We start from the raw sequence: 14,132 nt of genomic DNA, 5'->3' as shown, positions 1-14,132 counted from the left end.
ATGGCAAAAGTATAGCTGTCTAAATGATTGGCGTGACAGAAGGATACTGAAAGTTTAGCTGCTTTTCTGCAGAACAGGCAACCTGTTTTTAATCCCAGCTCTCGAAGAACATTACGTCCTAAATTTCTCAGCCTTTCTGGTGTTCTGCAATACAAGTTGGATTTTCTCCTATTAGCTTAAATTTCAATTATTCTGTTAAGTCATTTATCACTTAATTATCTTCCCTCATTTCTGGCTCTCTTATTTAGGAAAATAAAAAAGGCCAAGTGTTGACCTTTTATTTCTTAAACATTGATTATTTAGATAAAAATAGTTTGAATAATTTCTTCTTATCACAGTTGATTGTGATTACCTAGTTCCCTGGGTTTGGGGCATACTTATCTGAAAAATGTAGCCTTAGTTACTTGAATGAGAACAGAGTACTTTATTCTGTCATCTGGAGCATCATATACTTAATGCATGCAAAGGGCCTGAAGAGTTCTTCCAAGTATGGTCTACAGAACACCTGTAGAATTGTCTGGGTTTGGGGTTAAAAATTCAGGTTTGTAACCTGCACTCCAAGTCTATTATTGAGTTAAGAATATCTTTAGCATGGAGCCAGAAAATCTGAATTTTGACAAATGTCTTTAGATGATTCCTCGGCCCACTAAAATTTGGAATGCTTGTTCCAGTGTGCTAGAATTATAGCTATAATAACTGATGGCAGTTTTCCTTTTTCTTATTTTTGCTTTTTTAATTGATATAAAAATTGTGCATATTTATGGGGTACTATGTGGTGTTTTGATACATATATACCTTGTACAGTATTCAAATCTGGGTAAATATATCTGTTTTCTCAAACATCATGTCTTCATGGTGAAAACATTTAATTTTCATAGAGCCCTTTCTTGTTCGATCTATACTTCTCATGTGGCTTAACAAAAGAAAATTACTTGTGGGAGAGAAAACGAGTTCTGGGAAATTAGATAACTAGTTGCTAGATTAGGACAAATACATGGAGTTACAAATCAGGAAATGTGGGGGCCAGCCTTAAGCCTATAACCCTAGGGAGCTTGGAGGCAGAGATCAGGAAAATTGCAGCCTACCTCATCTTAACCAATGGATGGGTGTGGTGGTGCACACCTGTCATCCAAGCTACATGGGGAAGTACAAATAGGAGTATTGTGGTCCAAGTGGTTACATAAAGTGAGCCCCTATCTCAAAAATAATCATTGCAAAAAGGGCTAGCAGAGGGGCTCTAGTGGTAGAACACCTGTCTAGCAAGTGTTGAAAAGAAAAATCAGGAAATAGAAAACATCTACAAGTTTGCAGAAAGAGTAGTCTATATTTTAGAAGTCTGGCTTTTAAAGAAACATGAATACTTCTGTCACATTTGTATGTATGGGTAATTTCCTTGTTATTACTGAATATCCATATTGGAGGAATTATTTATTTATATGACTGTCAAGGTATAAAAATAATAGACTTTATTAGAGATTTTAACGGAAAAAGTAAATCCCATTTGTTGATTTGAAAAATAATTCAATAAAGCTAAACAAACAAAAAACTTAAGAAAAAATTTAAGAAAAGCCTAATTCAATTGAAAAAAAAATTATAATGGAATTGAAGAATGTCCATACATGTAAGTCAGTAACTATATCAGCAGAGATTTTCCTGAATGTGTGAACAAAATAATTCAAAGAAAATTTTAAGAGATTCAAAAAGGAGCACCTGGAGTAACAAAATTTGATTAAGGAAGTTGAATGTGGATTATAACAGGGGAGGTCACGTGTGATGAGTATACTGGAAGTTCTTTAAGAGCTTTTTATAACGAAGGAAATTCCATTGATACTAATGTTATTATTGTCATTTAAAAATTAGTCTGATTTTTTTATACCAGGAACTAAAATGATTAAAAACATGACAGCATGTTTTTTTTAAAAATAGTTGTTAATATAGTTTACTCTCAAGAAGCCATAGACAATTGACTTCTGACTTCAAGAACAATATTTTTTCATTATTTGGAATTGCCACAGATATACTTTTTCTTACATTTGAATTTCAGATGTGCACCCTTGTTTAAAAATAATTTAGCATAATCATTAAAAATGAAAACACAGACATCTGGTTTCATTCATACAGATTATCTTATATCAGACTAGTCATCACATTCTAAACAACTGAAAAACTAGATATTTATGAGGCAATTATTCCTATGGCTACTAGGCCATAGGGAGCACAAGATGTAATGCCTGAGAGAATGGGGAGAATTGAAGCAAATCCTACAAGTTACCATACCTTTGTACCCAGAAGCAATTTTTAGACTGTAGCTAGAAGGAAAAGCCAAGAGAAGCACAGTGGTCTCCATATGCTGAAGAGAGATCAAAATTTTGGGAGGCCAAGTGGCTAGAAATTTGCAGGGCAATGCCGTAGAAGAGGGATCTATTTGAGACTAGTTCCCAAAATATACATAGATGTCTCCTTATATCTTTGGCTGAATATTAGGTTGCTCAGGTGTAAGCTGAACTCCATGAGGCCCTACACAAACAATTATCAGAGAAAGAACATGAGCGTCTGTGCAGAGCAAGAGGCATTTGTGCTCGGACGAGTTGGAGGGCAGAGGTTGTATTAAACTTGTCTGGCATTCATGAAGATACCCAGACAGGTAAATCCATATCCAAGAGAAAAGTCAATCCAAGAAACAGATACCAAAATAAAGTTAACAGGAAAGGACAGTTAAAAACTATTATAAATATGTTCCAGAAATTAAAGAAAAATATGAATATAATGTGAAGAAAAATGGAAACTAAAGACAGAACTAATGGAACTTCTAAAAACTTATCCAAACTGAAGTACAGAGAAGAAAAAGAAAAAGAATCTCCAGCAACTTGTAGGATTGTATCTAGCAGTCTCAGTATTTGTGTAACTAGTACTCCAAAAAGGGATGAATGTATTTGAAGAAATGATGGCCCCAGTTATTTTCCAAGTTCATGAAAAATATCAACTCACAGGCCCAAGAAACTCAATGAACATCTAACAGGAAGAAAACCAGACTAAGGACATAAACCACATTTGTTACAAACAATGATAAAGAGAAAAGCTTAAAAATAACTGGCAGAGGTTGGGAGGGACACATGAGATAAAAATATAAGAATAGAAGCTGGCTTCTTGACAGAATCATTAACATGTGGAGAAAGAAGTATCTGTAAAGTGTTGAAAGAGGAAAAAATGTTCACCTTAGAATTTTGCATATGGGAAAATTGCATTTCAAAAATGAAGGCAAAATAAGGACATTCTCAAACAAAAGATGAGGTAATTTGTTTCCAGCAGATCTGCAGGACAAGAAATGTTACAGAATGTTTTTCACTGGAAGGAAATGATACTAGCAACAAATTTGAGTGTGCACAAGGGAATAATTTAAAAATCTGTATGGAGCATTCACTGAGGTAGACAATTTGATATTCATTAAACAAATCTAAATACATTTAAAAGAATTAAAATTATATAAAGTATGCTACCTGACCACAAGAGAATTAAACTAGAAATAAATAACATATCATTTGATGAGACTACAAAACATACTGAAAAGAAAATGCACAGCAATAGCCTCCTTATCATATATATAAAATTCCTCCATAAAACATAAAAAAGTCTAACAATAAGCAACATGATAATTTGGGTTTTATCCTAGGAACACAGCATTGATTTAACAATAAAAAATTAATCAATGTAGATTACTTACCTTAAGAGATATGAGAAAAACCATATGCTCATTTCAGTAGATCTAGAAAAAGAATTTGACAGAAGTTAATATTCATTTTCAAGGGGAAGAAACCCTCTTAGCAAACCTGGAATAGAAGGGCAGTTTTTCAATTTACCTAAGAATATCTACTAAATACCAGTTTAACTTAATATTTAATGACAGGCTGAATAGTTTTCCTTAACATCAGGAGCAAATCAAGGACATGCTTCATACTATTTCAACTTAATGTACTATGAAGTAAGGGTCCTAATCTGTGTAATAAAGCAATAAAAATGTAATGAAAATTTGTAGATCTGAAAGTAAATTTATTTTTATTGATAGCATTGTAAGAACATATACCACCCTAGAGAAATCTACATAAACACTAATAGAACTAAGGAATATAAATTCAGAAAGTTTTCAGAATCCAAGGTCAGTGTACTTTTATATACCAGTGACAATTAAAATGTGAAATTTCAAAATGAAACACAAGGCTGGGGATGTAGCTCAGGGAGAGGGCTTGCCTAGCATGCACAAGGCACTGGATTTGATCCCCAGCACCACGAGAAAAAAACTTAACAATCAAATAAAATAGCACCCAGTGACATGAAATACTTAGATAGTCATTTAACACATCATGTGCAAGACAAAGAAAACGAATAGTTGCCAATAGAAGTTAAAGAAGGCAGAAGAGACATCCACGTTCTTGAACTGGAATATTCAATATTATTCAGATGCCAGTTTTCTGTAAGTTAATCAAAAGAGTCAACAAAATACTCATTAAAATTCCAAGAAGCTTTTTCTTTTCACGAGGAACAGAAAGTAGCAAGCTAGTTTTAAACTTATGTAGAAGTGAAATAAATACAAAGAAATTAGAATACATAGATCATTAAATGTGAGAGATTTATACTTCTGATTTCTTTTGCTAACATTTTATTAGGGTTTTTATTTGTTAATTATAAATTTTATTTTTATTTAAAAATCTCTTCAACTAATATATAAATATAACAAGAAAGTATATGAGTGGGGTCCCATGTGATGTTGTGATACATGGATGTTTTGCACAATATTTAAATCAGGTTGAACATATCTCCCCAAATATTTATCATTTCCTTATAGTGATAATACTCAAAATCCTTTCTTCTAGCTTGTTGAAATTCACAGCACAAAATTTTTAATTCTAGTCACTCTGTTGTACAATAGCACACCAGAATTTCTTACTCCTGATTGTAACTTATTATTATGATCAGCCTTTCCCCATCTCTCCTTTCTCTTTATTCTCCCAAACCTCTGGTTTATTATTTCTGGTAACCACCATTCTATTCCTAACTGCTATTATTTTTAATTTTTTGAAGCTAGTAGATAAAAATATATCTATTTATAACATACAACATGTTTTAAAACATGCATGCATTATGGAATGACTAAATTAATTTAATTGAGCTGTGCATTATCTTACATACCTCAAGTATACATAATATTGGTACTCACTGCAGTCATCATGATAGTCAATAGATCTCTGAATTTATTCCTCCTAACTGAAATTTTGCATCCTTTGATCAACATCTCCCAATTCCACCATATCACCTATCCCTGGCCCTTGGTAGCCAGTCTTCAACTCTTTGCTTCTATAAATTTGACTTCTTTAGATTTCACATATAAGTTAAAGTCATGGGGTACTTGTCTTTCTGTACCTAGCTTATTTCACTTAATGTCCTTCAGGGCTATTGTTGTTGCAAATGGCATGATGTCCTTCTTTCTTAAATCAAGTTTTGGTAAAAAATGTGCAGCAATAGGAAATCTCACATTCATCTGACAAGAATGCAAAATGATGCAGCCACTTGTAAAAACAGTTTGCCATTTCATATAAAGTTAAACACAGTTACCTTTCCATCTAGCAATCCTATTCTAGGTCTATACAAAGAGAAATAACCTACGTCAACCCAAAGACTTCTAAGTGAATATTTACTCAGAATAACTGAAAAGTAGAAACAACCCAAAAGTTCATCAACTGGTGAATGAATAAATCAACTATGGTAAGTCTATGTCAAGGAATACCCTTCCGCAATAGAAAGGGATAAGAATAGAGGAAAATGAAGCCACTTACAAAATACTACATAAGAAATTGCAGAACAGGTGAAATTATTCTCTAGTTACAGAAACAAATCAGTGGTGGTCTAGGGCGAGGTATTGAGTTGTGATTGGGAAGGAGCATAAGGAATTTTAGAGGGTAATGGAAATATTCTACATCATTATTATGGTAGTTATGTAGGTGTATACACTTGTCTACTTGTATCAAAATACATACCTAAACTGTACAGTTTATTTCATGTCAAACATTAATATAGCATATTTTTAAAAACAAATGAAAGTAACAATATGACTAGAATTGTAATCCAGGCCATTTAGTTATCCTTAGGAAGACATCAATTAAGAATAAAATATCCACTGGGCATGGTGGTACATGCCTGTATTCCCAGCTACTCAGGAGGCAGATCACAAGGTTGAGACCGGCCGAGGAAAAATTGTTGGGGCTTTCTCTTAAAAAAAAAAAAGAAATGAAAGGGCTTTAGGTAGAGGTTGTGACTCAAGTGGTAGAGCACTTGCCTAGCAGGCCCTTGGTTCAATCACAAGTCCTGCAAAAAAAATGCAAGGAATACAAGGAATAATTAGTTTTAAAATTGCCTACTGTTGTCTACTTTTCATTTCATTCATATTTTAATATGAAGTACCAGAACACCACAAAACACAAATTCATGAGAAATAATTGGTCTTACAAGTCATAGTCATGTTCATTACTAGATAAGAGCAAATAACTAGATCTCGAACCTACTTTTATGAGGATAAGGCAAATAACAGTTCAACAAAACTATCTCCAGAATTTATTCAGAGAATTACTTTTAAGCTACTTAGTAAGATGGGTACAAATTCAACCCAATCTCCTGGTATCTTCAGGTTAAAATAATGATTATAATTCTCATTCTAAGTTGGAAAATGTTGGCCTCATATACTATGGCATAAATTTTAATTCTTTGAAAATTCATAATCTATTTGATGATCTTTCAGTTGGCAAAAAATATTCTGTAGAAACAGATCACTTTCTCAAGAGAGTCATGATAAATTGTATTTCTCGTCTACTGAATAAGTATAGTTAATTGCAAAAAGTGAAATATTTTTAGTAATTCAAGGAATTAATTTCATAATTATCTATTCATTTTCACAGTTTTCAGCTTGCTAAATTTATTCTAAAATTCTTCCCTGGGTTCTTAATTGAATGGTTTGCTTCTTAGATTCATATAGTAAGTACTGTTATAATCTACTTGCTATACAAATACTCACTGGGCTAGCTAAATCAGTTTTTATTATTTAATGAATACAGGCCAAAATGTTTTTTCCATTAGCAAGGATGGCTTTAGCTGCAAATAACAAAGAATTCTTATTCAAACTGACATAAGCAAGAAGAAACCAAGAAATCCAGAGGTAGGACAGCTCCAAGTATTGTTTGACAGGATTCTAGCTGTGTTTTCTGTATTTTGTGCCTTTTTTTGTATGTTGATAACAAGATGGCTACTGGGTTGTAAGTGTGTCCTTGAGTTTAAATCACAGTACCAAAAAAGATGGCTACTGCGCAACTAGGTACAACTGCATCCAAAGGCAGAAAAGGACTATCTTTTCTCTGTGAATAAAGAAGCCTTTCACAGAAGCCCCTTCTCATGTCTCATTGGCCAATACTGGATTATGTATCCATCCTCAAACCTTTCACTGAAAAGTGGTATGGGACTATAATGAATAACTTTGGCCAATCAAGATAATTGTAGACTACAATTATCCCTGAGTCAAAAGGGCAAAATCCTAAACAAAATCAGTGCTGTATTATAAGGATGAGGTAGAAAATGGATATTGGGTAGATGTCAAAAGTATTGCTGCAAATATGAACAGGTTTTTAAACTTTATTTCCTGAGTATGATACAATATCAGTCCTTTGGTACTAAAAAGAATTTATTTTATTTGAAATTTTTTCTCCTAGAGTTATATATCCTCTAGATTTAGCATACTTTCATAACATTGGTCAAAATTTTTATTTTCTAGGCTTATTAAAATCTTAATAAAGTATACCATTAATGATGGAGTGATTAAATTAGAATAACTTACATTAACTTTGATTAATTTTTGGATTAATAGAATACAAAATATTTTTATGACTACTAATGTCCACTAAGTACAAGAATATAGTGGTGAACAAAATCAGCCACAGTCTGTTGTTATGGAGCTTTTAGTCTAGAGGTGGACAAAGACATTTGTAAAATGATCACAGTATTAAATGTGAAGTAGGTTGTGCTGGGAATTCTTCTGAGAAGAGATAAATAGGATTTATCTATGAACATCCAGAGGATGGTGAAGGTGGGAAACCATACCAAAGACAGAACACAGCATATGAAAAGGCTCTGTGCAGAATAAGCAGGTGGATTTCAGAAGTTAAAAGGTCAGTATATGTGTTAGTCAGATGTTGCATCACTGTGACAAAACACCTGACATAATTAAGGGGAAAAGATTTATTTTAGCTTACAGTTTCAGAGGTGTCAGTCTTAGTCCTTGGTGCTACTCTTTCTGAGCCCATGGTGAGGCAGAACATCACATGGGGAGCATGAGGTACAGGCAACTCACCTCATGACAGACAGGAAACAGAACAAAAGGGAATACAGGAAGGAGGTAGGGCAAGATATAGTCCACAAGGGCATACTCCCAGGGACCTACTTTTTCCAACTGGCACCACCTACTGCTTTTCACTACCCCTTATAATGCCATGGTATTGTGAATTGATAGAGATTAACCCACTTATTATGTCAGAGTCCTCATAATCTAATCACTTCCCAGAAACCCAGCTAGCAGCCAAGTTCCCAATCCATGAGCCTGTGGGGGACATTTCATATTCAAGCCATAACAGTATATGAGGAGAGAGTGACTTTATAAGAAACATTACAGATTTTTTGAGAGCAATGAGAAATCATGTAAGGGATTTGAGTTAGAAGTGGAGTGGAGTGAAGGATAACCAGGTTTATGATTTTGAATAGATAACTTTTGTGCTTGATGAGAACAAATTGAGTGGGTCAGAGTAGATGCAGGAGTTTATTAGATAATTATTGAAGGGATCCTAGCAAATGGTCTGGACAAGAGTATAGTAGTAAAAATGAAGAAAAGTAGATGAACCTGTAAGATCTTTAGACCAACAGACCCCCATGGAGTGAGGGATATTGAAGTATTAGGGTGTTAATGATAACTGTAAATTTTCTGGTTTGCAATTCTGGGTGGATGGAGGCTTCTAAGATTCAGAATGCTTGAGTAGTAGGCTTGAATGGGAAAAACAGGAAGTCAAGTTTGGATATGTTGACCTTGAGGGATCTTTGATCTATTTAAGTAGAAATATTGAATAGGTATTAATACAGCCTGGTGCTTAGAAGGGAGCCTTAGGATGAATATATTAATTTGAAAGTAAGATGAAATGTAAGGCTCTGTTTATATAGCCTTAAGAGAGCAGGTGCAGTGAGGAATAAAGGGGTCTTAGACTTATTTTGAAAAACTCTAGCAAATGAATGATGGTGGATGAGCCTATGAAGAAGACAGAAAAATTAGTGTATTGTTTTATCACACAATTCAATCAAAAAAGAGTGTTTAAAGAAAGAGGAAGTGATCAAATGATGCTCAAAGATCAAAGTGAGAACTAAGAGAATGTCTGTGGACTTATCAGCCTGGTGGTTATTGGTAATTTTTTGTGAGAGTTATTTCCATACAATGATGGCAAAAACAAAAGCTAGACTCAAATGGCCTATGAATGAGTGGTAAGGAAGGAAATGCAGAGAGCATGATCGACTCTTTTACAACACTTTGTTTTTTGTTTGTTCGTTTTTGCTGTACTGGTACTCAGGGCTTTGCACTTGTAAGGCAAGTGCTCTACTACTTGAGCCACGTCTCCAGCCCTCTTTCACATTTAGCTATGGAAGAAGAGTAGTTAATAGAAGGAAATGTGGGGAAAAGGGTTAATTTGTAGACTTGATTATGTTTGAGTGTCACGTAGAAATATCTTGTTAAGGAATAGTTGAAAACACTGCTTTTTTAAAGGCTGAGATCAAACATAATTGAAAATATAGTAGAATATTAGCATTACAGAGGAGCAAAGACTCCTGAAATATAACTAGAGAGAAGAAGAGAGGATGAATGTATTTGTGGTTGGGCTTGTAGCTTTAATAACAAGAAGATGAAACTTCAGTTTCATCTCTATGTAGGAGGCCATGTCCCTTGCTGAAAGTGAAAAGGGAAGTAGGGAAGAGGAGGCTGGGTGGAGAGAGCAGATGAGAGATGGTAGGAAATACTCATTGTGGAAAGTCAGAGAAAAAATTACCAAAGACATGAAACAGAAGTGACTGGGCTATGTTAAAAGGACCATGGAGGATGGCAATGAATGTAGTTAATGCTGATGTGTTCAGTTGTGTGACTTTCTCCAGTAGCACCAGGCTTCTTGGTGTGTGTACAGAACAGAAAGTGAGGTCCACCTAGGGTTAGGGTTTTGTATCAAAACTTATCCACGAATGAAGAAGATTAACTATAGGGAGAGAAAAAATGATGCATTTGAATAAGATCTGGGAAAGAATTAAAAAGGTAAACAAAGCTAAATAAAATTTTATATTAAACTTTAATATAAAATGTAATATTTCCCACTTTAGATAAATAGCAACACAGAAAGTAAAAAAAATGATTTAAATATTCCTTGGAGTCTGAAGTTTTAACATTTATTAAATAGTAGATAACCAGTTTGATATTTGTTGCATGCCTTCCTTTCTCTACTTTTCCTCCTTCCCTTCCTCCCTCCATTCTTCCTAACCCCTTTTCCTCTCTCCATCTCTGTCTCTGTCTCTCTCTCTCTGTCTCTCTCTCTCTCTCTCTCTCTCTCTGTCTGTCTCTCTCATTAATACTTGTGTATATTTTTAAGGTATAATTGGAATCTAACAATTTTAACTCTTTTTCATTTAACATATTAGAAACATAATATCACCAACTTTTTATTTTACAACATAATTTTAATAAGTGTTTAGCATTAAAAGCACTTTAAATGTGTATTTAATTTAATAAAAGCTTACTATAATAAATTATTTACAGTTTTTTTCTTATATAGATTTTAGATACCTGCACAATGAGAATGAATCTAGATTTACCAGCCAGATACCTTTATGACTTGTATGGCAGAAAAATTGAAGATATTTCAAAAGGTAAGTGGCAAGAGCTTTGTAAATCATATGCTAATATTTTGAAAAGAATTTATATAATTTTCTTCTAAACATTTAAAAGAAAAAAGATATAATAAATCAGAGTTTAATTATAACATCGATAAAGATGGTATTATACAAAGGGAGATCATGGAGGGCATTAAGGCTTTTGGAATCTTGTTTGGGCACAAGTTTGAATTTTTTAAAAGTTGGGTATTTTCCTTAAATGCAACTGAGGCCAATAGGAAAAGGGGAACAGGTACTAGAGAAAAGGTTAGATCAAAAAGAATTAACCTAGAAGGTAACACCCACGCACAGGAAATCAATGTGAGTCAATACCCTGTATAGCTATCCTTATCTCAACCAGCAAAAACCCTTGTCCCTTCCTGTTATTGCTTATACTCTCTCTACAACAAAATTAGAAATAAGGGCAAAATAGTTTCTGCTGGGTATTGAGGGGGTGGGGGGGAGAGGGAGGGGGTGGAGTGGGTGGTAAGGGAGGGGGTGGGGGCGGGGGGAGAAATGAACCAAGCCTTGTATGCACATATGAATAATAAAAGAAAAAAAAAGTTGGGTATTTTAACTCTAGTAAATCATAACTAAGTAAGAATGAGTAATTGATATATTTTCATAATTTAACAGCCAGTTTCTATGGGATACAATTTTCTAAAAAGAAATTGTTGCAGAGCACTTGCCTTACATATGCAAAACCTAGGTTCCATCCCTGAGAAAGAAAGAGAGAGAGAGAGAGAGAGAGTGAGACAGAGAGAGGAGAGAGAGAGAAAGATTGTGCTAATATAATAATATAATATATGGCCGGATTGATAAATGATTTGGTCAACTTCTAGAGGCTATTCAAAATTTATATAATGTACTTTAAAACATTTCCACAGTGTATCTTTGCCAAGAGATGAGTTTCCGTGTGATAATTTCCAAAGATATTTACTAGTTCCTGAAAGCAAAAATACCATGGAATCCATTTGTGAGTTTAAATAGTACAGTCCTATCATCTAATCTTTAAATCCATGCCTGAGGAGGCCCTAGATATTAAATGACATGTCTTTACAAGGCTAGGTTCAGATAACTATAGTGATTTAGGGACATGGCCATAGTGTATACATCCATTTGTTTCCAGTTTCTCACTTGTACTATATAAAAGCAGACTATTTCCTTAATTTATCATCCTTAATGCTTATTTAGTGGTAACTGTAACACTTTGATACTTAATTGTGTCTTTCACATATTTTTTCTAAGGGTGTTATACATGTGTGTATATTTAGAAACTAAATCTAATTTTCTTGGTCATTTTTAGTGTTTGCATTAGATATGATAATTATTTTTTATTTTATTAAGAATGTTTATCTGACGATTTCAAAGCTCCTGAAAACACCTCTGTATTATCTAGAATTAGACAAAGTTATTTACCTATAAAACATGTACAGCACAAGGAATCCTTCTTACTAAAACTGATCTCTCCCTTTCTTAATTTTTTCTTTAATCTTCTTGGTAGCGCTGGGGTTTGAACTCATAGCCTCACACTTGCTAGGCAAGTGCTCTACCACTGCAGCCAAACCCCCAGCCTGATTTCTCCCTTTTACATTATTGTATCCTTTCCCATCACACAGGCTAATATTTTCCTTATGGTCAACAACATTTTATAGTCACTCATCACTCATATACCTGCATTAATAAAAGTAAGTATCATATTTTCTTAAGACTCTACCTATCCTTAAGTTTCCAGATTACCTGGGTTTTGAAATGTTGGATTTGAGTAAACTGCTAGAATTTAGCTATAAGGAAACTAGGTTAAGATGAAAGATTTATATTTAGAAAGCTGGGTTTTTTCTCCTTCCAAATATGGTATAACAGAAATAGTTATCCCCAGCACTCAGGAAGCTAAGACAGGAGGATCATGAGTTTGAGGCCAGCCTGGGCAGCATAGGGAGACCCTGTCTCAAAAAAAAAAAAAAATTTACATATCAAAATAGAAAAGCAGTGGTTCTAAGGCGTGATACTTCATGGGTGCCAGAGGCATTCAGATTCATGCCTAATGCTTCACATATTCCAGAAGTGTGCTATTATCACATTTTAATGCATGCCTTACCCTGTGTTTTTGCATACTTATAAAAGCTTATGCCAGCTGAAATTAACTTATGCAGCTACTAACATGTGGAAGCATTGCAAGTACACTGGACTTAAAATACTTAAAGAAGCTAATCCTACTGGAGGAACTTCCGGTCTATAGCACTCTAGTCACTTAGAATTGGGTTTTAAAATTCTTTTACTTTGTTGTTATGATGTTGTACATCAAATGATTGAGTCCCTAAACTTTTATATTAGATGGTCTTCAGAACCTCTACATAGGAATGGTCAGGTGTTAAGTGAAAATTAACTTTTAGCTTAAATAAATAAATGCTGATATTCTTTTGACTTTTTTGCTTGCTTTATGTCAGATCAGAAAGTCAGTTAATAATGTCTCATGTTAAGATCATAGCAATTTCTTCTTATTTATAAGCACAGATTTGAAGTATGATTGTATCAAGGACCAAACACACTACAGATAAACAAAATGAAATTTTTCTCCTATCTCTTTTTTGAATAAAATTTTTATTAGGAAATATTCATTATACAGGGAGGATTTGAAGTGACAATTTTGATTAGACTTGTATTGTACATTATTTACATTGCCCCCCCTCGTTCTCCTATTTTTTGCTTCTATTTTGGTATTAGATATGTTTTCAAATTTTCCTCCCATGCTATGAGAAATGAACATATTTCTCATGATATGAAACTGCTTTTAGTCATGTTTAGAAAACCCTTTTAAAAACTTATAAGATATGAAGGTTGCTTATGTGTTTAGATTTTTAAAGCAGAATATTTTAATAAAGAAATTTATATGGTTACTTGTGGGAAAGTTCTTTAGTTATAGCTTCTGTGTAGATCTATCCTTTCAAGAGTACAAGGGAACTACCTACTGCATACAGACACCATATTTCTATAGAAAGTCAGCATGTTAAGGCCTAACGCATGTGAAAAATGTACTCATGTCCATCACAATCACAGAACTGTGGGGAAAATCAGGGTGGGAAGACTTTTTAAAGTCTCTGTATCTTCAAGACCAGCACACTAATCAAAATAATAATTATTAATTT

General features: G+C 33.7%; 1 pseudogene; it reads left to right on the top strand.

Moving 5' to 3' along the window:
* Positions 1-14,132, top strand: part of LOC109676735 (doublecortin domain-containing protein 1-like) — a 1,027,711-nt pseudogene that overhangs the window by 961,068 nt on the left and 52,511 nt on the right.

Source organism: Castor canadensis, chromosome 18, assembly GCF_047511655.1.
Source record: "Castor canadensis chromosome 18, mCasCan1.hap1v2, whole genome shotgun sequence".
NCBI classification, from domain to species: Eukaryota; Metazoa; Chordata; class Mammalia; order Rodentia; family Castoridae; genus Castor; species Castor canadensis.
This window is presented reverse-complemented; position numbering and strand designations above follow the sequence as displayed.